The sequence below is a fragment of the Cryptomeria japonica genome, chromosome 4 (genome assembly GCF_030272615.1).
Source record: "Cryptomeria japonica chromosome 4, Sugi_1.0, whole genome shotgun sequence".
Lineage (NCBI taxonomy): Eukaryota > Viridiplantae > Streptophyta > Pinopsida > Cupressales > Cupressaceae > Cryptomeria > Cryptomeria japonica.
The window spans coordinates 209,923,715-209,948,891 of record NC_081408.1 but is presented as its reverse complement, the minus strand read 5'-3'; the positions used below and the strand labels follow the sequence as shown (position 1 = coordinate 209,948,891).

General features: G+C 34.5%; 1 long non-coding RNA gene across 1 annotated transcript; it reads right to left on the bottom strand.

Moving 5' to 3' along the window:
- Positions 1-584: 584 nt before the first annotated feature.
- Positions 585-1,811, bottom strand: LOC131061154 (uncharacterized). The gene is made up of 2 exons (XR_009110511.2): positions 1,500-1,811; positions 585-1,028 (listed from the first exon to the last, which is right to left on the bottom strand). It is a non-coding gene; the product is annotated as an uncharacterized LOC131061154 (long non-coding RNA).
- Positions 1,812-25,177: the final 23,366 nt, after the last annotated feature.

Here is a 25,177-nt window from a genome sequence, read left to right as displayed (position 1 = left end):
TTTCTAATTATCAAATCTTAATAAACTCTCTTAAATTAAATATGATTTAATTGCTAATTATAAATTGCATTTATAAATGCTTATGTTACTCCAATATAATATCTACTTCAAATAAACTATAACAAATAAAATCTTAAAGAATTTTAATTCAATAATAATTTAAACCAGAATCAAAATGTTTATGTTATTCCTACAAACCCCAATACATTTGAACCACCCAACAACTACCCCTATGAGGGCCACCAATTCACTTTTGACTGTATTTATTAATTAATTAAAAATCAGAATAGAACAACTTTTCTAATTTTTAATTAATTAATAAATACAGTCAAATGATACATGTAGATGCTCCATGACCATTTTTATCCAGAACTCACCAAACACATTTTAAAAAGGTTTCCAATTATTGTCACATGTCCCACACGTTACTAAAACATAACATTCAGATCTGAATTCTTTCCAGAATCTTCTCCTTTCACACATTTTTGTTCTACTTTTTCCTCTATTGGAACAATTCCAAAACAAAACATTCACAGGCAGATGAAAAAACATACAAGTAATCAATCCATCATAGAAGCATCCTCTGAAAACCAAGCCAGAATTTATTCCATATAATAAAATTACAGACCACCATGATCTCAGAATCCACAAACCCTTGGGCATAGATTACAGAACAAGAAGAAAATAACACAACTGAACAGTCAAAAAAAAGAAAGAGTTGTTTATACTAACTTTGTTCCTCTGTTCAAAACCCAAAACTGCTCTGTAATTACTCTGCAATCAGAGATTGCACCTTCTGTGTGCCAGTGCCATCATCATCAGGATAAGAAATAGAAATAAGCTTCAATCTGTACTCTTCCTGCTTATCCTTCTCATCATACCCTTTCTCTTGAACCATCTGCTGTGGTCTGGAGATGGGCTCCTCCTGTGATATTGCTATGAGGGAGTCCCTTGTTTCATTATAAACTACCAGTCTTTCATCATTCTGTGGCAGAGCAGGATCCATCAACAACCCAAAATTCCTTGGCCTGAACAAAACAGAACAATCATGTACCCATTAGGGTTTCACAGTCCATGTACAGTGTGATTTGAGTTTCTCAATTTGACTGTGTATCTCTTGTTTTCATCCATGTTCCGAATCATATTCCATGATGTGCTTAATGATTCTTAAAGTCGATGAAAAAACATGTACCCATTAGGGTTTCACAGTCCATGTAGAGTGTGATTTTGACTGTGTATCTCTTTTTCTCATCATTCCAGAATGAAGAGCAAGAGAATCAAATCACAAAATATGATTCAAAAGTTGATAGGAAAAATAGACACACAATCCAATCCAGAAGTTCAAATCACAATCATGTACCCACCGAACAAAGCAAACCCTAATCTCAGAATTTCAAATTAGGCCCCAAAATAACCAGAGAACTGCAGAGATCTAATGAAAACTAGTTATGCACAGAAACTTCAGGAATTTGAAAAAAAAAGAGAAAAAACAATCTCACCTTCAATTTTTTACAGAGCTGAATCCACCCAAATTCTTGAAATCTTCAGATTGTATGTAGATTAAACTGGGTATGCACAGAAAGCCATTGAGAGAAAACTGAAAACTCCTGGAATTTGCTCAAAAAAAGAAATCTTTTTGTCTCCTCACCTTCAGTTTTACAGAGCTGAATCCACCCAGATTCTTGAAATCTTCAGTTTTTGTGAAGAATAAAATGGTGCAAATCACGTTGAATGAATAATTGTCAAAGCTATGGTCTATCCTTATCACTATTGGCGTAGGATTATACTTTGTCCAGAAGTTTCGTTAATGACGCCCGCTTCCCTGATGTGACATGAGACCAATAAGGAAAGTTTTGTGGGCCTCTGTAATAAGCTTTTTTAAAACTTGATAATTTTGACGTTTATCTGCCTTGGGATGACGTCACTGCATATTATTTCTTGGAAGTAGTTGAATTATAAAAATGTTTTGCTATGTGAATGCGTGTAAAGATATATTTTTTAAATAATATTAATAGATTTTTTTTTTTTGGAGAATGATTTGATTCGATTTTGTAGTTCTTTTTGGTTGGGTGAGTGGGGTGTGGTTTTATTATTTGGATGATTTCATGTGTGATTACATAGATAAAAGAGTGTCTATTTTATATTTATTTTTGTTTTTGTGTTTTTTTAACAAGGGGTAAATGTTTTTTGATCTAATCGGCGAGGTCATAAATAGAGGACCTTATCTCCATTTAAATATTCAACAATATCATTCAAGTGGGATTTGAACCTTGATGGTTTTACTCTAGTTGGAATTGTATTTATGATATTATTTACTAGATAATATTGTTCTATTGTCTTCTTGTCTTTTTAAAAAAAATCAAATTACACTTGGTTTAATTAGTATGGTTTAGACCAAGTACCTAAATCTTACTCGTTTGTCCACTTTGATTAGAATTGTAATTATGATATGGTCTTCTAGATAGAAGTGTTTTGATTAGGATAAACATGGGAAAGCGCCCAGACCCATTGCACAACAGCTAAGACAACAAGCAAAATTAGTCTTACCAAGAGAGAGATAGAACCAAAATAAAGGACAACAAAAAATAGAGGAAAACCAAAAACAACAAAAGAGACCAATAGATGACCAACAAGGGTTAACTACAAGTTATCAAGTAGCTTCAAGCCTTTGATGACTTGTCATTTCTTGTTAAGAAAATCTAGTTTCTCGTCGGAAGATGGCTATTTGGGAACAATACTTCGATCTTTAACAAGAAAAACGGTACACTCATGTTGAATCATGACTTTCTCTTTGTCTTTCTTTTTCTAAGTGTTGGGCTTGTTAGCAGACTTGGGAGAGAGAGCCTAAGAAATGAACTTGACAATCCTATTCATGGTTCTTCTTTTCTCAAGCTTGGACTAAACACTTGGAGAGTTGTAGTAGTTTTTTTCATAGACTACTTGCAATGGGAAACAGTTTTCTACATGTTCTTGTAAATATTATATTAATTAGCTTTAAGATTTATCACCCTTTTTCCACATTGCTCCTCTCTTCACGATTCTCATTTATCTTCTTGATAATCTTCACTTCCTTATCCAACTAACCCCATTTATCAATATTAGGAGCCATGTCTTTAGCAAAATCTTAGACAGCATCATCAATCTTCTACTTAGACCACTCCAAATATTTAGACAAAGCAAGGAACTCCAATCTATGAAACTCCTTCTTCGCCACATGTCACTGAGTTAACTATGACTTCAAGATATCATTTTGTATGTTATACGCCTTGTAAAAGTTGTTAAGTTTATCTCAAATCTCAAGACAAATATTGCAAGAATGCATGATCCCTCAAGCAAACTAATAAGGATGGGTTTGCGAGGGCTTTTCTCAAATAGGGTTTTAAGAAAATTTGGATTGAGGTCTTTATAGAGAAATTGCTTGGGAATAGTGTTGGTGGAAAGGTAGTAATAGGAAAGGGGGGCAAGGGACATACTCCAGTTTACAAGAGCTAGCAGAGTCGACTCTTCATTAGAAACAAAGAAATACAAACCCTTAGGGGGATCCTTGGAAGATACCTTCTTGGCCCCCAATGAAAAAGGGGAAGGATCCACAAATGGGACATAAATAAAGATCCTTATGAGGAGAAATGAGAATTTATAGAGGGAAAGATACTTAAAATTTTAGTTTCTTATGCGCAGGACCCTCTTCTGAACAAACCAACATGAAGGATTTCAGATCAAGATCGAACACAGTATGGGTCAAGGTTATGGCCAAATTATAGCAATAAAGATGATAGATGAGCCTTTGGTGAGGTCAAGGCTTTACCATAAACACCTTTTTTATAGACTCTTCTAATGAAGAAAATTATAGAAGGCAAAATTCATCTTGACATTATGCCTAAAGTGATTTAACATTGGAAAAAGATAGGCATGGAATTGCTTGTAGTGGCCCTCAAGAGTAATGTACCTCATTGTCACCTTTGCAATATTCTTCTAAATTCTCGATAGGTCATCTCTATTAAAGTTGGTTTACAATTTATTGACCTTCTTCTCATGGTTTAGGAACCTATTCATTACCTCCTAGTAATTCCATTTGACCTTTTTTAGGAATTTATTTCCCCTTCCATGATACCCCAATAGCAGAGGCAACCATGTCCATTAATAACTAGAAGGAGAGACATTACACATAAATTTTACTAGTTTTCCATGAATTTACAAATTCTACCAAAATTAAAGAGTCATAGTCATTCATGGTTTCGATGTAGGATGAGAGGTTTCATTTTTAAAGCGCAATCCACACCTTGTGATCATTATTGATATTCTCACAAACTTTTGGCTCAATTTGAAGTAAGTCTCATCCCATGATGGAATGAGAGTGAATGTAAACAAGATGGAGGTAACAATTAGTGACAATGGTGGCTAACCATACACTATTTTGTTCAATATTATTACAAATCCAAAGGAACCCTATATTATCGTAATAAAATTTCAAGGATAGATAAATAATATCATTCCTTAATCTCTCATTATGAGGAAATATGTGAAGATTTATATCCATCATGTGCAGTAATAGTACTGCATCTAGCAATAAAAGGCTTGATAGCTTTTGACTCATTTTCTATAGTACTTTTAACTTGATCTAAGAGTGAACAATCATCATTCAATATCAAGATAGAATAAATTTGAGATCCAATTTTGTAAGAAGTTAGGCCACAACATTCCACCCCTTATTACACTTTCCTTATAATTTTATTGAATCTGTTATTTTTCTTATTCTTTTACTTGATTTAATTAGTGTAGTATAGACCTTAAATAATTCCTACATGTTATTCCACTTTGGTTAGAATCATAGTTATTATCTTGTCTTCTAAATAACACTGTTAGCAAATCCTTTTTTTTAATCTCAATTACATTTTCCTCAAATCGACTTTGATTTGAAATTTGAATAATTTCTCTTTGACTTGCATGTAAAATCTTTTAAATTAAAATGAAAGATTGAATATTTTAAAAAAAATCTTAGAGAATGTTAAATCCATTAGAAACATGATCTAATAACAACCACTCTAAGTCATAATAAGAACAATCTAGAACATTTGAACCAAGACAATTTTAAATTAAAAATATTATTCTATATATCACACATCCTACATTTTGTGTACTTAAAATCTCATCATTCAAATTATGGAATCAACTTGGGCTCAAGGAAATCTTTAACTTCAATTATAGCAAAGAAAGACCCCAAAAATGTTCTTTAACACCGTTTTTTTTTACCTCTATTCAATTGTCACATCATAAAGATCACAATAAAGAGGATAAAATAACAAGAGAGATCAATAGAATGAGAATATTAATCACATCCACTTGTAGTGGAGGAAACAAAGACTTATCTTCTTTAGAGGTAGCAACTTTAGTATAACTTTCATAATTAGGGAATGACATGAGAATGCATTTAAAATCTTATATAATAATATCCACTACATCCTCATTGTCAAAAAGCTAAGAAATATATCATCTCGTATAATTTCTCATTTCCCTGTCACATAAGTGACTCGACTCATCGATTCATTGTGTTTTTCTAAGATCTAATTTAGGTATTTAACTAATCTTATTTCATACATTAAATAATATATATTTTAAAGAGGGTGCATTTTATTTATCCAACTTGTTATGTTATTTATTTTATTTATAATTCTTTTTTATTTGATAAGATTGATATATGATTCTATTTTATAGCCTTTTTTATGTAAATTGATTTATTTTATTTTGATGATTAATGATTATTGATAATAAGATACCTTACATGTATATTTAAGGGATAAATTAATTTTTTTTCAAAATTTAGATAAATTATTGAGTTTAAAAAGAAAAAACTAAGATAAAATAGTTGTTGAATTTTGCAACACAAAGCACCTACAAGATCAAACGGCAAACGGCAAACACCTTCCACAAACAAGAGTAGAAAAATAAAGCTATATTTCCTTAAAAGAAAAGATTACGGAATGAATTACAATTTTACAATGATATGCTTTTATAGAGATCACAAAGATTCCCTAACAAAAATTAGGAGAACTAAAGTGATTGCATGAGCTAAAAAATCTCAACTCTAGCTAAACTAAAAGCACAAAGCTAAACTAGAATCACAACTAAGTGAACTTAAGAAAAAAAGCATAACTAATTGTTAAAATGCTCTAACACCCCCCTTTAGTGAAACATAGGGAGAAGTAAAAAATCTCTAAGTACATCATGGATCTCGGCAACTAAAGGCATGATTAGGTACTCAAGTAACAAAAAGAGGTCTCTTTAAGTAGAGGAATTGGAAAAATGACATGGGAAAAAACACCCTTTCCAAAAGAAAGAGATGCAATCCATGAAATAGACATGAACAACTCCCTCAAAAGGACAACTTCCTTCACCCCAAGCATTTACCGCAACTAAAGGTAATGTGGGGATGCCAAGGGCTTAGTGAAGATGTCTGCAATATGCTCCTTTGTAGGTATGTAACCCAAGATAAGAAGACCATCATAAATCAACTATCGAATGAAGTGAATGTGGATTTCAACGTGATTAGTCTACTAACACTCCACTAGGTTGTGAGAAATATGAAAGGCACTTTTATTGTCACACCAAAGAATAGTGAGACTATCAAGAGGAAAACTAAACTTTGTCAACAAATGACAAAGCCATAAAACCTCATAGCTAGCAAGAATGGTTTCTCAATACTTAGCCTCAATAAATGATAATGCAATAGTAGATTGCTTCTTGCAAGACCATGCAATGGGGTTGGAACCAAGACAAAAAAACAAAGCTAGAAGTAGACTTCCAATAATCAACATCATCGGCTCAATCTAAGTTAGTGAAGCCAACAAATGAGAGTCTCCTAATTGTATAATGAATTCCAAAGTGTGATGTGTCATGAATATACCTCAAGATACGTTTGGCAACCTTCTAGTGACTCTCATGTGGATCGTGAGAGAAATGAGAGACTATAACAACTGCAAAGGAAATATCATAATGTGTATGTGTTAGGTATAAAATATTTCCTATACAATGTAGAATCAACTGAAGGAGTAAAATAGATAGAAGTAATGCATCCCCTGATTGAAATGATATGGGGGCAACCTTGCAATCAAGCATGCCAAATATCTAAAGCATATCAAGAACATACTTCTGTTAACAAATGGAATCCTATCTAAAGACTGAATAACCTGAAGACAAAGAAAGTAGTGCAGAAAACCAAGATTTGTCATATCGAACCACTCCATCAATGCTCTCTAAACACTCTAAATCATGGAATAACTGCCTATACTAATCAAATCAGATTCCACATATAAGACCAATATCAAAAGATCTCCCTCTTAGCACTGAGTGTAAACTGTGGGATCGAAATGACAATGTGAAAAATTGATAGATAATAGGAACATGTCCATCTTCTCTTACCAAACCCAAGGGGCCTATTTGAGACCATATAATGAATATTGAAGTTTGAACCCTTTGTAAAACAAGTGAAGATTCATGCACAAAGCCCTATGGCTTCCCTATATAGATCTCCTCATGAAGATCGCCATGCAAGAAATCACTCTTCACATGGACATCTAATATATTGACCTTCCCTATGAAGTTATAAGTGAAAGTATGAGGAACATAGAATCCATCTTGCCAACAGAAGCAAAGGTCTTTGAATAATCAATGCCCGCATTTCGTGAAAACCCCATAGCAACAATACAAGCCTTATACTTATCAATGGAACCATATCCCACTCAAGAATACCTACTATAGCTAGGAAATCGGAAATCATCAAAGCAAATATATATTATACTAGCTCAATCACAAAAGCTCAAATGCAATGATCAATCCTAAACACACTCAATAAAGACATGAAAAGCAAAACATTCAAGATTAAACACTAAGCAAACCAAATGCAGATCTGAATGTCTCCTTCATGCGGCTCCATTGTCCTTCTTTCTTCTTCAAATAGCCTTTGTTTGTGGATCTCACCTTCAAGTGCATACACATGAGATGAAAGCAAGTAGACAAGATAGTAGCGCAAGAATACTCGAAGCGTGATTGATTCGACAGAGTGATTAGCAAAAAGTGATTAATTCGATAATGTGATTAGTTGGGATTGAAGAAATTCATCCAATTTATAGATAAATTGGAGAAAAGACAAGATTAGCATGACATTGATATTAGAGGCAATTGATTTTCAAAATGGCACAACTGAGTGGAAAGAAGAAGGTTATGACACCTTCTATGTCATGAATTATGACATATTGCCAATGCAAAGGTTAGAGAACTAGAATCTTATGACATCTTGCTATGCCAAAAGTATGACGCATGAGAAATTCATGCTTCCACCGAAGCACAAAAATAGGGAGAAAGTAGAGAGAAATTAATTAGGTGGAAATTGAAATTAGGAAATTAGAAAATGAGGAAATTAGGAATTAGGAAAATCAGAAAATTAGGAAATTAGAAATGATGAAATTAGACAATTGATGCAAATTAGGTAAATTAATTAATAATTTCTCATTCATTCATTATTACAAAAATAGGAGGAATTAATTAGCCAATTAAATAAACATTTAATTGTGACAAGAAGACTTAGGATAAATAAATAAATTATTAATCCTAGAGGGAAAATGGAGGGAAAATGACAAACAAGGTTAAATGAATAAATCATGAAACCCTAGAAGATAAATTAGAAACGCAAGGACGACAATTAGGTCTTGATGTAAGATTGATTCGATGTCGATTTGATCATGATTTTGAATTAATAAATGATTTGATTGATCAATGCACCAATTGACGAGGAACAATGACTAATTGATCCAAATTGACATGATTGAGAAGATGATGATGATCGATGACAAATTGATCACAAAATTGACAAGATTGACAAGGACAACGATTGATGACAAATCGATCACAAAATGACAAGATTAAACATGACAACGATCAATGACAAATCGATCGCAAAACGACAAGATTGATAAATCGATCGCAAGATGACAAGATTGAAAAGAGGACAAAACCCTAATTAGGATTGACGATGTCCAAAATGATGACAAATGAGCACGCACATTGATGCGACAGGATAAGATCGACCAAAATCATGATTGAAGATTGTTGTTGAGAAGACCAAATTTGAAGGCGAGACGAATGAAGAATGCAAAAGAATGACTCGATGCTCGCACATGATAAAGACCAAGTGCATGACATAGGAGAAATGTTAATGCGATGCAAAAACCTAAAAAATAAGGCAATGCGCAAATGTTAAAGTATGATTCCGCAAGCGTTGACCATTTTTAGACGTCTACACCTACCACATCTAAAAACATTTGAGGATCAAGTGAAATGGTCTAACTCACACGAGAAACCCTAGAATACTATGAACGAGTGTGATGATAATCTAAAGGATCACTTGCCTAATCTCTTGTTGCATCAACAGTATCATGGACCCACTTGGGAAGTGGAGGCGGTGGTGGCTCATCTGGAGTAGGAAGTGATGGAGAAGCTAGTGATGGAGAATCCATCAGAGAATAGCACTCATGAAACTAGACATCCTGCAAAAACAAGACCTCTCTAGAAATAGGATTAAACAACTTGTATGCCATAGAATCCTCATGGTAGGGTGATCCCACAATATTGGGTTACACTTTTTGGTACATCCTGATTATTGTTGAAATCATACATTTTTTAGAAAGTATAATGATTTAAGATTTAAGAGGTCTCATTTGATGTAATTAATTAAATAGAGTTAGATTAAAGGCTCTTAGATTAAAAAATTTTGGATAGAGCCTCTCTACTTCTAAATCATACCTTTAATGGAGTCTCCTTTGCACCTATCAAAATGTTGATAAAAGCCACTTTTACATTAGCTTTTAGGGGTCAAATGAATTCATTTAGAAGTTTTTTTTTGAAGTATTTAGTCCTTAGTATAAGCTTTCCAAATAGTATAATTTTTAATATATTTAATTTCATTAGTATATTTATGTTTTATTTCTTATGAATGTAGGCTATTCATTGAACATTAAGGATTGTGTTTCACACGTGGAAAATTTGAAAAATAGAGAAAAAAAATTGTAAAAAATATATTTTCCCTAGGTATTAATATCCTCATTTCAACACAAAAAAATAAGTTAATTCAAACGCATACAAAAAAAGTTACGCATTACACAATACACCTCTGTCCAAATTACAACTACTCTTTCTTCAAAAATTTAACTAAAAACTATATATCTAACAAAAAATTATGAAAAAATATCCATTCACTAGATGTTGGTGTGACAATTATATATTTCAAAAATTCGAATTTCCTTATTGCTATAAAAAATGTTTTGGATTACCAAATAAATGTCACTTCTAAAAAATGTTGATTACTGTAAATATTGAATTATTAAAAATTACATAAACATATGGACAATTAATTTCTAATTATTTTTAAAATGTATATATTTAGAATCTATATGAAAAATCTCACAGATTAGTAGTTTACTTCATCTTCAAATTATTAATGGTTTAGTTTCTATAGGTTTTAGAAAGTAAAGATGTGATGCAAAATGTTGATTTCAGTGTCATGTTTGGCCAAAAAGTATAACCGAGTATTACGAGATCACCCAATAGCCAACAAAGATCAGTGGTTGGCTCGTCCTCTCCATGGCTTTCCTTTGTGCATCTAGAATAAATGCCCAAGCCACACTCTTATAAACTCTAAATGAAGATACACCAAGCTTGACATAGGACCAAGCCCCCTCAAGATTCAAATGTCATAATACCTTGTAAGGCATCCAATTCATAATGTAATGAGTGCAACTCACTGCCTCAGCCCAAAAAGCAACATCCATATCCTAGGATTAAATAAGGAAATTAATCATCTCTTATAGTGTTTTATTCTTCCTCTCAAAAACACTATTTTGTCAAGGGGTATGAGGAATTGTAAGCTAATGTAGGATGTCATGCTTAGCAAAAAAAACCTAAATGCCTGATTAATATACTCACTCCCATTATCTATGTGTATTTGTTGGATAAAAAGGTTAGATTTCTTCTCCAAAAATGTCTTTTACATCCTGAAGGAATCCAAGACATTACTCTTGTACTTAAGAAAGTGCACCCATATACGCGTGGAGAAGTCGTCAATGAATGTGAGCACATACTTGGCCCCCAACAAAGATGGAGTCAAAAAGGAAATGAGAAAAACATGAATTAAATCCAAGGGTGCCTTAGCATGGTGGGCTCTACCTGAAGGAAAAGAATCCTAGTGATGTCTGTTAAGCACACAACCTCAACCTACACCATCTATATGAGAAACCCTAGATAAACAAAGCACTAATGTCTAAGTGCTCATTTGTTGTAGACACCTATAGTTGACATGACAAAATCATTCATTCCAAAGCTTACTCACTATGTCTACATGAGCTATGAAGGAAGAATTAATAGGAGTTGGACTCTCAAAACTATTAAATTGGTATAACCAAGATGGAGGATCAACACTCCCAATAGCTACAATAACATCAAGATCATGGAGGTCTCTTATAACCATATCATGTTGTATGGACTGAACCATATTACCCATCCCAGAATGATAAATTTGATATACTGAGAGAAGGTTGGTGGATATGTAGGAAACAACAAGAAAATACTAAAGAAAACCATCCTTAAGCTAAATATTGCCTAAACTAGCAACTGAAAGCTAAGTAGAATCCCCCACTACAATTTGTGAAGTGCTACTATCTAAAATGTTGGCATTATGGATGAATTGATTATGTGTTGCATGGTTGGTTATCGGCAGATAGGTTTTGGTTACCAGTAGAAGATCTAGTGTTACCAACAGAAGAGACTATCTATTGGACACTTCCGACATGTTTGGATCTATGGAATGTGATTGGTTACATGTGGTATGTGCTTCTACAGTATGTCTTGGTTAGATGGTATTGACTTGGTAATCGGATGCTATCATACACTCTGGTAAACCCTTACCGGCACTGGTTTAAGGTTTTACCAACAGATATCTCGCTGAGGAATCTTGACAGGATGCATAATTGGTGTTGGTGCAGCTTCTAGATGGATTTCAGGATGCGGAAGATGTTCTTTGATCGTGCTTCAACTTCTTGAAGACATTGCTTTGGAGTGGTGGACCCAGAATAGGTCTGGTACCTATCTAGGTTATGGACCAGTATCATGATAACATGTTCTCTACACGTCACTGGTATGTTTCAAGATGTTCTATGGATTGGTTATTGTTGTTTTGGTCTTAAGCCGACATGGAATATCATTGTAATATGGATTTATATAATAATCTTATTGTAATATCTTTTAGGTGGCCGACCTAATTGGTGTAGGCCTTAGGGTTTGTATAAAATGATGTAAGATCTCATTGTAATAAGTGTTCTTGGTCTTGGAATGCAATATCATATGTGATGGAGATTTGGTCAATCATAGGTGATTGAATTAGGATTAAGGAAGAGGTCAAAGGCCTCTGGTATTGAGCTTAACCGGGACTGTAATCAGGCATGGTAGATGTTATCTCTGGCAATTCATTATTATGGATTATTGTCCATATATCTTGAGGTGGTTTTAACCTCTGTAGTCATTGAGACTCTTTTGTAATGAGCAGTATGCTTTAGGTAGTGTGCCTTCCTGCATGTGTAGGCCCCTCATTGTATCACATACTTTCTACAGAAGTATCATCTGACTGTGGGTAGGCTTCCTGCCATGGTTTTTCACTTTCCAGGTTTTCCACGTACAAATCATGGTGTTATGTGGTATGGTTATTTTGCATTGATTATTTGTTTAATTGTTAAGTAGTGTTGTTTACCAATATTTATTTTTGCCCTACTAGTACTTAATCTGGTTAAAGGTTATTAAGTGGATTAAATGATATAATCTGTTAACAAGTGATTCACCCCCCCCCCCTCTCAATTGTTCACCGGTTATCCTAACAATTGGTATCAGAGCTTTGGTCCTCTTTTGTATAAGCTTAACCACTTGAGGTAGATCCTATGGTAGCTAACACTTCTAATCCACCGACAACTATTTTCAAAATAGAAATCCCTAAGCTTGATGGAACAAATTATGGGATATGGAAAATTAGAATGGAGACTCATCTTAGATGTCTTGGCAAGGATATTTGGGAGATCACTGAGAAAGGATACACACCTTATGATCCGGCATCTGGCAATCTTTCTCCTGCAAACTTGGATAAGAATATTGAAAATGATTGTAGAGCTAGAGAAGCCCTCTTGTGTGCACTTACTAATCAGCAGATCATGGGATTGACTAATAAATCATCGACAAAGGTTATACGGGATAAATTTCAAACTCTGAATGAAGGTGATCCTACTGTCAAAATTTCTAGACTTGATGGTTACCAGGTAAGATATGAAAACTTAAAGATGGAAGATAATGAAAGAATTGTTGTGTTTATGGAAAGAGTAAATGAAATTGTTATGGGAATTCAATGTTGTGGAGGATTTCTAAGTGAAGATGAAATAGTTTCCAAAGTCTTGAGAGCCCTTACACTGGCTTACAAGATGAAAGAAACTGCAATTAATGAGTTGAGAACAATGGAAAACTCTTCAGTTAACAAAGACATTCTGATTGGGAAATTATCTGCTTTTGAGCTTGAAGAATTTGGATCTTCTCGAGCTGTAAAGTCTGAACCTGCTTTTCATGCATCATCATCATCATCTACTGGAAAAAGTGATTGGAAAGTCCTATATGCAAAAGAATTGGAAGACATGAGGAAAGAAGATGAAGAATTTGAGCAACTTGAAGCCTTATTTGCTAGAAGAGTACCTAAAGGTCCGACGGGAAGTAAGTATGAAGGAAAAGAACCTTTCAAATGTTTTTCATGTAATAAGATTGGTCATTTTGCATCTAGATGTCCTAAAAGGAATGCAAGGTTTGAGGAAAGAGTTAAGAAATCATTTAAGCCTAACCAGAATAGATATGGATTCAAGAAAAGTAAACAATGCTACATAGCGAATGAGGAAGGAGTAACTGATGACTCTGGAGATGAACAGATGGAAGACTCTGCTAGTGGATTCGGCAATGGTAAGGAATGGGTGTTCTATGCTTTAGAGGAAGATGAACCAAAACTGGCTATCATAAATGAAGAAAAGGCCCTGGCAGCAAAAGTTGAAGATAAGGATAAATGGGTAATTGATAGTGGATACTCACATCATATGACTGGAGATAAAGGAAAAAAATTGTCCCTGCAAGAATACAATGGTGGTCAAGTCAGATTTGGAGATGACAAAGCATGTATGATCAAAGGTAGAGGTATTATTTCTATGGATGGTAAGCATAACACTGATAATGTCTATTATGTAGAAGGTTTAAAGCATAATCTTTTGAGTGTTTATAAATTGGTGGACAAGGGTTTCCAACTTCAGTTTAAAGAAAGAAAATGCAAAATATTTGACAAGACTGGTTTGGAGATTGCAACCAGTATTCAGACTGGAGGTAATATCTTTCACTTGAACACTGGTAATAAGACATGTTTGATTGCTCATATTGATGAGAGTTGGTTATGGCATAAGAGGTTGTGTCATATTAATTTTGATTATATTGTTAAGATCAGCTCAACTAAGGCAGTTAGAGATATACCAAAGATTATGAAGCCTCATAATCCGGTATGTAAGGAATGTCAAATGGAAAAGAATGTTAGAAATTCTTCTAAGAGCATACATGATAAATCTAATGATGTACTTGATTTGATTCACACAGACTTATGTGGTCCAGCAAGGACTAGAAGCTTTCAAGGTGATAGGTATTTCATGTTGATTATTGATGACTATTCTAGGATGATGTGGGTGACTTTTCTAAGGGACAAGTCTAAAGCCTTTGAGAAATTCAAGATCTTTAAAGAAAAGGTTGAAAAAGAAACTGGATTGAAAATCAAATGACTAAGATCAGATCAAGGCGGTCAGTTAACTTCTCATGAATTTAACAGTTATTGTGAGACAAATGAAATTAGGAGACAGTTATCTGCACTCCAGACTCCTCAGCGGAATGGGGTAGTAGAAAGAAATAATAGAACCATTTTGGATGCAGCAAGATCTATGATGATGGAAGCCAAATTGCCTCATATCTACTGGAGAGAAGCAGTGAGTATAGCAGTTTAAACATTCAACAGAGTTCACATCAAAGGTGAAACCGGTAAGACCCCTTATGAATTATGGTTTGGACATACACCTATTGTTAAATATTTCAAAATTTTTGAAAGTAAATGTTATATCAAAAGAGATTATTCAATTGGAAATTTTGATCCTAGATGTGATGAAGGGATATTTCTTGGTTATTCAATTCAAAGCAAAGCATATAGATGTTATAACAAAAGATTGCATAAAATTGTGGAGAGTGCTAATGTGAAAGTGGATGAGCACTACAAAAATCAATCTATATCATATGACAAGGAACCAGCAATGGAAATGATTATAACTAAACCGGTAATGCCTCAACCGGTACAGGAAACTGAGACGTTACATCGACACAATCAGAAAATTCAACTGTGACTAATGATAAGAGCAGTAAACCTGAAGTTCAGAAGACACCAAGTTATGTGAAATTAAATCATTCTGAAGATCAAATTATTGGAGATAGGAACAAAGGAGTTATGACAAGAAGAAGATTGGAAAATGAAGAGGTATGTCTTATTTCTCAAGTTGAACCGGCAACTGTTATTGAAGCTTGTAAGGATAAACATTGGCGAAAAGCTATGGAAGATGAATTAGATTAGATAGAGAAAAATGAGACTTGGACTTTAGTTCCCCAGCCTAAAAATAAGAATGTTATTGGAACTAAATGGGTTTTTAGGAATAAACTGAATGAGAATGGTCAAGTTGTAAGAAACAAGGCTAGATTGGTTTGTAAAGGATATTCTCAAATGGAAGGAATTGATTATGGTGATACATTTGCACCTATAGCTAGAATTGAAGCTGTTAGACTATTTCTTGCCTATGCAGCTTATAGAAACTATAAGGTTTATCAAATGGATGTTAAATGTGCATTTTTGAATGGTGAACTTCAAGAAGAAGTATACATTGAGCAACCTGATGGATTTTCACTATAGATGATATAGATATGGTTTACAGATTCAAGAAAGCTTTATATGGTTTGAAACAAGCTCCTAGAGCTTGGTATGAAAGGTTGGATAAATATCTTTTGAAGCTTGGTTTTACTAAAGGCAGTGCTGATAATAATTTATATTATAAGATCACTGACGATGATATTCTGATTATTGAAGTATTTGTTGATGATATCATTTTTGGAGGAGAAGATAAATTGTGCATGGAATTTGCTAACAATATGAAGAATGAATTTGAAATATCCATGATTGGTGAGATGAGATTTTTCTTAGGTTTGCAGATTACTCAAACTGGGAAAGGCATTTTTATCTATCAAACTAAGTATCTGAGGGAATTGTTGAAGAAGTTTGGTATGGATGATTCCAAATGGATAAGTACTCCTATGGTGACAAGTGAGAAATTGTCTGTCAAGGATACTTCTACATCAGTAAATTTGACAAGGTATAAGTCTATGATTGGTGATTTGTTATATTTAATTTAGACTAGACTGGATATTATGGATACAGTAAGTATTGTTTCAAGATATCAGAGTAATCATAAAGAGAATCATGAATGTGCAGTAAAAAGGATATTCTGATATTTACAAGGAACAACAGAATATGGTTTATGGTATTCCAAAAATGATGATTTCATTTTATATGCATATACCGACTCAGATTGGGCAAGAGATATTGATGATAGAAAGAGCACTTCTGGTGGAGCTTTCTTTCTTGGAAAGAAACTAGTTTCATGGATCAGCAAAAAATAGTCATGTGTTTGTTTATCTACTACAGAAGCTGAGTATGTTGCAGCAGCAACTAATTGCACTCGAGTCTTGTGGATGTAGTGAACCGGTTGTCTAAAAATCTAGTATTTCACTCTAAGACTAAGCATATATCAATAAAGTATAACTTTCTGAAGGACGTGTTAGAAGGAAAGGAATTCAAATTAGTTTATGTGAACACTAAAGAATAGATTGCAGATATATTCACTAAACCATTGTCTAAGGAGTCATCTGAGTATTTGAGAGACGGGTTAGCAGTTTCTGCCCCTCCGGTAGAGACTTGATTGATGCATTATCAGAGATATTATTCATTCTGGTACTGACGAGTGGTGCTACTACCTAGGGGGAGTAGTCATCTTTGAGATTCAGACGTTTATATTCTTGCTTTGATATTTTTGTCAGATTTTTGGCATTGATGTCAAAGGGGGAGTGATAGTGATGTGAAAAATAAATTCAGAACCTTACAGAGATATCATTCACAGGGGAGAGCTATTGATATTCAGGAGATTGTTGGTTGTCTTCCACAGGGGGAGACTTGTTTGGCATTTCTTGGTACTTAGATGTTTTTCACATCTAGTTGTTGGTGTAAATAATTATTCATCATGGATATTATTACACTTTTACTTAAGTTTACTTAGGAAATGCATTTCATAGTAGTTTGGGTATGAGACACTTGGGTGTTTGTGCCAACATTGGGATAGTGTGTGTAGGAGAATTTCCACCTTTTATGGTGTTGATCTTGTTGTTACACTCCACATTCAGTGGGTGATCCACCTCATGTGGACTATTACATTATTTCTCCTACCTACCCACACCTATTTCCTACCTACCCTTGTTTCTTATTGAGCCACATGTCATGTTTGTGTGCCCACATATCCATATAGCCTTGCCTATATAAGCAGGCTCATATTCATTGTATGTAATGAATGCTTAATGATCCAGTTGATCAGTATTTTCATCTTGATAGAATACAGTTTATTTCTATCATTTATTTTGTTCTCTCTTATTTGTGCTTTCCATTGCCTCTTGATCTTGGCAATATCTCACACTAGTGTTGCCATCAATGCCAAAGGGGGAGATTGTTGGCATTATGGATGAATTGATTATGTGTTGCATTGATGTTTTGTCATTGATGTCAACAATAGTTGTTATGGTTGGTTACCGATAGACAGGTTTTGGTTACCGGTAGAAAATCTAGTGTTACCAGTAGAAGAGACTATCTATTGGATACTTCCGACATGTTTGGATCTATGGAATGTGATTGGTTACATGTGGTATGTGCTTCTAGAGCATGTCTTGGTCAAATGGTATTGACTTGGTAATTGGATGCTATCATACACTTGGTAAATCCTTATTGGCACTGGGTTAAGGTTTTACCGGCAAAGCTCTCACTAAGGAATCTTGACAGGATGCATAATTGGTGTTGGTACAGCTTCTAGATGGATTTCAAGATGCTGAAGATGTTCTCTTATCATGCTTCAACTGCTTGAAGACATTTCTTTGGAGTGGTGGACCCAGAATAGGTCTGGTACCTATCTAGGTTATGGACCGGTATCATGATAACATGTTCTCTACACATTACAGGGATGTTTTGGGATGTTCTATGGATTGGTTATTGTTGTTTTGGTCTTAAGCCGGCATGGCATATCATTGTAATATGGATTTATGTAATGATATTATTGTAATATCTTTTAGGTGGCTGACCTAATTGGTTTAGGCCTTAGGGTTTGTATAAAATGATGTAAGATCTCATTGTTATAAGTGTTTGTGGTCTTGGAATGCAATATCATATGCGAAGGAGATTTGGTCGATCATAGGTGATCGAATTGGGATTAAGGAAGAGGTCAAAGGCCTCCGATATTGAGCTGAACCAAGACTATAATTAGGCATGGTAGATGCTATCTCTGGCAGTTCATTATTTTGGATTGTTGTCCATATATCTTGAGGTGGTTTTAACCTCTGTAGTCAATGAGACTCTTTTGTAATGAGTAGTACATTATAGGCAGTGTGCCTTCCTGCATGTGCAGGCCCCTCATTGTATCACATACTTTCTGCAGAAGTATCATCGGACTATGGGTAGGCTTCCCACCATGGTTTTTCCCTTTCCAGGTTTTCCACGTACAAATCATGGTGTTATGTGGTATGGTTTTTTGCATTGATTATCTGTTTAATTGTTAAGTAGTGTTGTTTACTGGTATCTATTTCTTCCCTACTAGTACTTAATCTGGTTAAAGGTTATTAAGTGGATTAAATGATATAATCTGTTAACAATTGATTGACCCCACCACCCCCCTCAGTTGTTCACCGGTTATCCTAACATAAAAGAGAATCAAATAGATCCTAAGAGTTTTTCATATGATGAGAAGCACCAAAAGAAAGTATCCAAGTGGTGTTTGAAGACAAGGCTCATGCAAAAAGAGCTTGACCTTTTCCTGTGTGTGAGGAAGAAGACTTGGGATCTTAAATGTAATGTTGTTTCATGATCTCCTCTAAAGCCTCTAGTCTCTTCCAACACCTGGTGACTAAATGTCCCTTGCCACAAAATTACAAGGCTCACCTGACTTCTTCTTCATCGTCTTGGAGGAAGTTTCAATGGACTTAGAAGAATTGGCAAGTGGTAGAGTGGATATGGAGAGGTGATCTAACTATTGAGGGGGCTTAGAGAGACTCTCATTTTTTGATGAAGAATGTGTCTTAAAATTAGTCTTCTTTTGATGTTTGTCCTTATAGGGTTGTGCAACCAAGGCTTGGAAAGAGGAACTAAAAATTGAAACATGCTAAGACAACAAAGCTTGCTCCCATGTCAACTTCTCACAAAGGACCTCAAAAGAGGGAAAAGTTAAGGTTACACCCATAGAATCTATGGAGGCATAAAATGTAGAAGCAATGACTTGGAAAGTCCCTCTAAGCTTAGCCAAGATCAAGTAGACACACTCTTTTTCATATTTCTCCTTTTCACAACCTTTCGACAAAGATCTAAGAAATTTGATATTCTCCAAAAAGTCTTCAATAGTAGAAAAAAATTATGTACCCATGTGGTCAACTAAATCTCCAGGTGAATTTTCCTCAGCTCATTAACCATCCCAAAAAGATCCTCGAACTTAGTCCACATGGCCCAATAGGAGACTATTAAAAATATTTATGGCAATCAATCCCATAGCCTCATCCATATTTTTTATGTGCTAAAAATTATCAAATAGATGCTTTGAGGTGGGTTTGGTCTCATCCAAAGTAAACCAAAAACCCCCTAGATAGAAGTAATCTGGTCATCTGATATTTCAAAGTGTGATAATTATGGGGCATGAGATGAACAATAGAGTCTACCATAGGGCTAAGATGTGATCTCAAAGGATCTAAAATAGAGAAATTGACCCCCCCACAACAATAAAACACAAAACCTAGTGCAACTAGAATGATGAGGAAGCCTGATAAAAAAAATTAAATCACTTCAACTAGAAACATTCAAAACTTGAGTAAAAATTTGGAAAAGATACCTACAAATATGAATAGAGGACTCTGAGAGCTTTCCAAAAATCAATAAAAACACCTATAGATCTAGGTATCCCTATCCCTCTCAACCAACTTTTCCATGATATGTGGAAGTCAAAAATCAGGCACAGTATGTGCAAGATGTAGAATCCTAAAATTGCATCCTTGTACAATTTTGACCGCATTTGGGTCCAGAGTTCTTTAGCGTTTGCATCCTTAGGCCTAAAACTGCTCATATCACACAAGGATGACTACATTATTTTATTTTTGCACCAATTGGGAACCTTTTCCTAGCCCTAAATTGGGGTAGGACCAAAGCGCCAAACTCTAGTCCTAATTAGGACCAAGGCACCATGCTTTGTTCCTCCCTAATTGGGCCCCTTTTAAAACCATTTTTTCCTATTTCAAATTTGAGCGGGAAACCTAGCCCCCTGTCAGCTCATGTCAAAAAATTAGCATGTTTTTCGATGAGCAAGTATAAAAGGAGGTTTCCTCTCTCATTTTGATATACATTTTTGAATCCACACACATGAAATCAAGAATTCAAGCAATTGAGCAAGTAATTAGTCTTCCTTTAAGCCTTGGAGTAGCAACAAAGTCAAGATTCAAGCATTGAAGTGGACATTCGCATCCTATTTTGTCAAAAACTTCATGAAACCCTAATCCCATGTGGAGACAAATAAAAATTCACAAGGAGGTATATCATTTGGTTTTTAGTCATTATTCAGCATCTCCCTCAAAAGGAGAATATTCATTTATAGCAATTCAATTGTCTTTTATCTCTATTTGATGGTTAATTTCAAAACTAGGGTTTGACTTAGGCAAGCCCCTATTCCCAACCTATATCCCTTTCCTTTTGTGTGCAAGAAATGGGTACAGAGATATGATCTTTAGAATCGACATTATTTGTAGAGATGAATCAGCCCCTTTTGGTGCACAAAAAGTTCAGAGGACTAGGGTGAATTTTGCTATGGTCCCGGCATCTGGTGACAACTGATTCACCCTCCCCCCTCTTAGTTGTCCTTTGGTTATCTGAGTTGTCTAACAATTGGTATCAGAGCTTGGTCCTCTCTATAGAAGCTTAAATACTTGAGGAAGATCATATGGCGTCTAACAGTGCAAGCTCATCAAGTTCATCTGCAACTATTTTCCAGAGAGAAATTCCTAGGCTTGATGGAACAAATTACAGGGTATGGAAAATTTGGATGGAGACTCATCTGAGATGTCTTAGAAAAGAGATTTGGGAGATCACAGAGAATGGTTACACTTTTTAATCTGGTATCTGGCAATCCTCCTTCAACAAGTCTAGATAAAGAGCTTGAGAATTATTGTAGAGCTAGAGAAGCCCTTTTGTGTGCACTCTCTAATCAACAAATAATGGGACTAGCTGACAATTCAACTGCAAAGGCTATATGGGATAAATTGGAGACTTTGAAAGAAGGTGAGCCTACTATTAAAATTTCTAAACTTGATGGTTATAGGGTGAGGTATGAAAACCTGAAGATGGAAGAAGATGAAAGGACTACTAGTTTTATGGAGAGAGTTAATGAGATTATTCTAGGAATTCAATGTTGTGGTGGAACTCTGAGTGAAGATGAAATTGTTTCTAAAGTACTAAGAGCTTTGCCACCGGCTTATAAGATGAAGACTACTGCAATTAATGAATTTATAAATATGGCAAACACTTATGTTTATAGGGGTATCTTGGTTGGGAAGTTATCTATTTTTGAGCTTGAAGAATTTGGACCTTTTGGAGCTATAAAATCTAAACTTGATTTTCATGCATCTACATCATCTACTGGCAAGAGTGATTGGAAAGCTTTATATGCGAAGGAACTAGAGGATATGAAGAAAGAAGATGAATATTTTGAGCAACTTGAATATTTATTTGCTAGAAGAGTACCTAAAGGACCGACAAGAAGTAAGTATGAAGGAAAATCACCTTTTAAATGCTTTGCATGTAATAAGATAGGTCATTTTGCATCTAGATGTCCTGAAAGGAATTCAAGATTTGAACAAAGAGCCAGAAGATCTTTTAGGCCTAACCATGATTATCAGAACAAGCATAAGTACAGGAGAAACAAAGACAAATCATGCTACTATGTTGATGAGGAAGGTGTGACTAATTCTGATGATGAACAAACACAAGATTCAGCTAGTGGATCTAGCAATGGAAAGGAATGGGTATTTTTGGCTATCAAAGAAAATGATCCAATACTTGAAAAGAAGGCCCTTGCTGCTAAAATTGAAGACAAGGATGAATGGGTAATTGACAGTGGGTGTTCACATCATATGACTAGAGATAAAAGGAAGTTCTTATCTTTGCAAGAGTTTGATGGTGGTCAGGGTAAATTTGGAGATGACAAAGCATGTATGATAAAGAGAAAAGGAATAATATCATTGGATGGTAAGCATAACACTAATAATGTTTATTATGTTGAAGGTTTAAGGTATAATATTTTGAGTGTAGGATAGTTGGTGGATAAGGGATTTTAGTTACAGTTCAAGGATGGAAAATGCAAGATTATCAATAGATCTGGATTGGAGATAGCAACCGGTACACAAACTAAAGGTAATATCTTTCATTTGAACTCTGGTGAGAAGACATGTTTGATTGCACAAATTGATGAGAGTTGGCTATGGCATAAGAGGTTGTTTCATATCAATTTTGATTGCAATGTGAAGATTAGTTCTACTAAGGCAGTTAGAGATATACCTAAGATTGTAAAGCCCTATAATCTGGTATGTAAGGAATGTCAAATGGGAAAGAAAGTCAAATCTATTTTTAAGAGTATACAAGATAAATCTAATGATGTTCTTGATCTTATTCATACTGATTTGTGTGGTCCTACTAGAATCAAAAGTTTTCATGGTGATAGATATTTCATGCTAATCATTGATGACTATTCAAGAATGATGTGGGTTACTTTTTTAAGGGAGAAGTCTGAAGCATTTGAAAAGTTTAAAATCTTTAAAGATAAAGTTGAGACAGAAACGAGATTGAAGATTAAATGCATAAGGTTAGATCGGGGTGGAGAATTAACATCTGGTAAATTTAACAGCTATTGCGAGAGAATGGGATAAGGAGATAGTCATCTACACCCCAAACACCTCAGCAGAATGGAGTTGTGAAAAGGAAGAACCGAACTATCTTGGATGTAGCTACAACTATGATGATGGAAGGTAATATACCTTAATTTCTACTGGAGAGAAGCTATAAGAACAGTGGTATACACATTCAATAGAGTTCATATCAAAGGAGACACTGGTAAGACACCTTATGAGTTATGGTTTGGTCATACACTGATAGTTAAGTATTTCAGAATCTTTGGTAGTAAATGCTATATCAAAAGAGATGATTCCATTGGAAATTTGATCCTAGATGTGATGAAGGAATATTTCTTGGTTATTATAATGAAAGTAAAGCATATAGATGTTATAAAAAAAGATTGGAAAGAATTGTGGAGGGTACAAATGTCAAGGTGGATGAGTAGAACATAAGTCAAATCAGAACTTGTGAGAAGAAACCGGCAATGAAAATGATCATAAATAAACCAGTAGCACCTGCATCGGAAACAAAATGTTGAACCGGTTACTCCAGTAGTATCATAAAATTCAACAATAACTGAAGATGAGGACAGAGGAATAGAAATTTAGAAGACTCCTAGGTATGTAAGGTTGAATCATTCAGAAGATCAGATCATTGGAGACAAAAACAAAGGAGTTATGACAAGAAGAAGGTTGGTAGTTGATGAGGTATGTTTAATTTCTCAAATTGAACCGGCATCAGTAATTAAAGCTTGTAAAGATGAATGTTGGATGAAAACTATGGAAGAAGAATTAGATCAGATAGAAAAGAATAACACATGGATTTTAGTTCCCCAACCTAAAAATAAGAATGTTATTGGAACTAAATGGGTTTTTAGGAATAAATTGAATGAAGATGGACAAGTGGTGAGGAATAAAGCTAGATTGGTTTGTAAAGGATATTCTCAAAAGCAAGGAATTGATTATGATGAAACCTTTGCACCAGTAGCTAGAATTGAAGCTATGAGATTGTTTCTTGCTTATGAAGCACATAAGAACTACAAGGTTTATCAGATGGATGTCAAATGTGCATTTCTGAATGGAGATCTTGAAGAGAAAGTTTATATTGAGCAACATGATGGATTTTCACTTTCAGATGATAAAAACATGATTTGTAGGTTAAAGAAAGCTTTATATGGATTGAAATAAGCCCCTAGAGCTTGGTATGCAAGACTGGATAAATATCTTTTGAATCTTGGTTTCACTAAAGGTAATGCTGACAGTAATTTATATTATAAGATCACTAATGATGACATATTGATTATTGAAGTCTTTGTTGATGATATCATTTTTGGAGGTGAAGATAAGTTGTGTATGGAATTCTCTAACAGTATGAAGAACGAATTTGAGATGTCTATGATTGGGGAGATGAGATTTTTCTTAGATTTGCAGATTACTCAAACTGATAAAGGTATTTTCATTTATCAAACTAAGTATGCTAGAGAGTCGTTGAAGAAATTTGGTTTGGAAAATTCTAAACCAATTGGTACACCTATGGTTACAAGTGAGAAATTTTCAAAGAATGATGCATCTACACTGGTAAATCCTACAAGGTACAAGTCTATGATTGGGGGTTTTTTATATCTGACTCATGCTAGACCAGATATAATGAATGCAGTTTGTATTGTATCAAGATATCAGAGTGATCATAGAGAAAATCATGTGAGTGCAGTGAAAAAGATTTTTAGGTATTTGCAGGGAACAACTGAATATGGTTTGTGGTATCCTAATAATGGTGACTTTACATTAAGTGCATATGTAGATGTGGATTGGG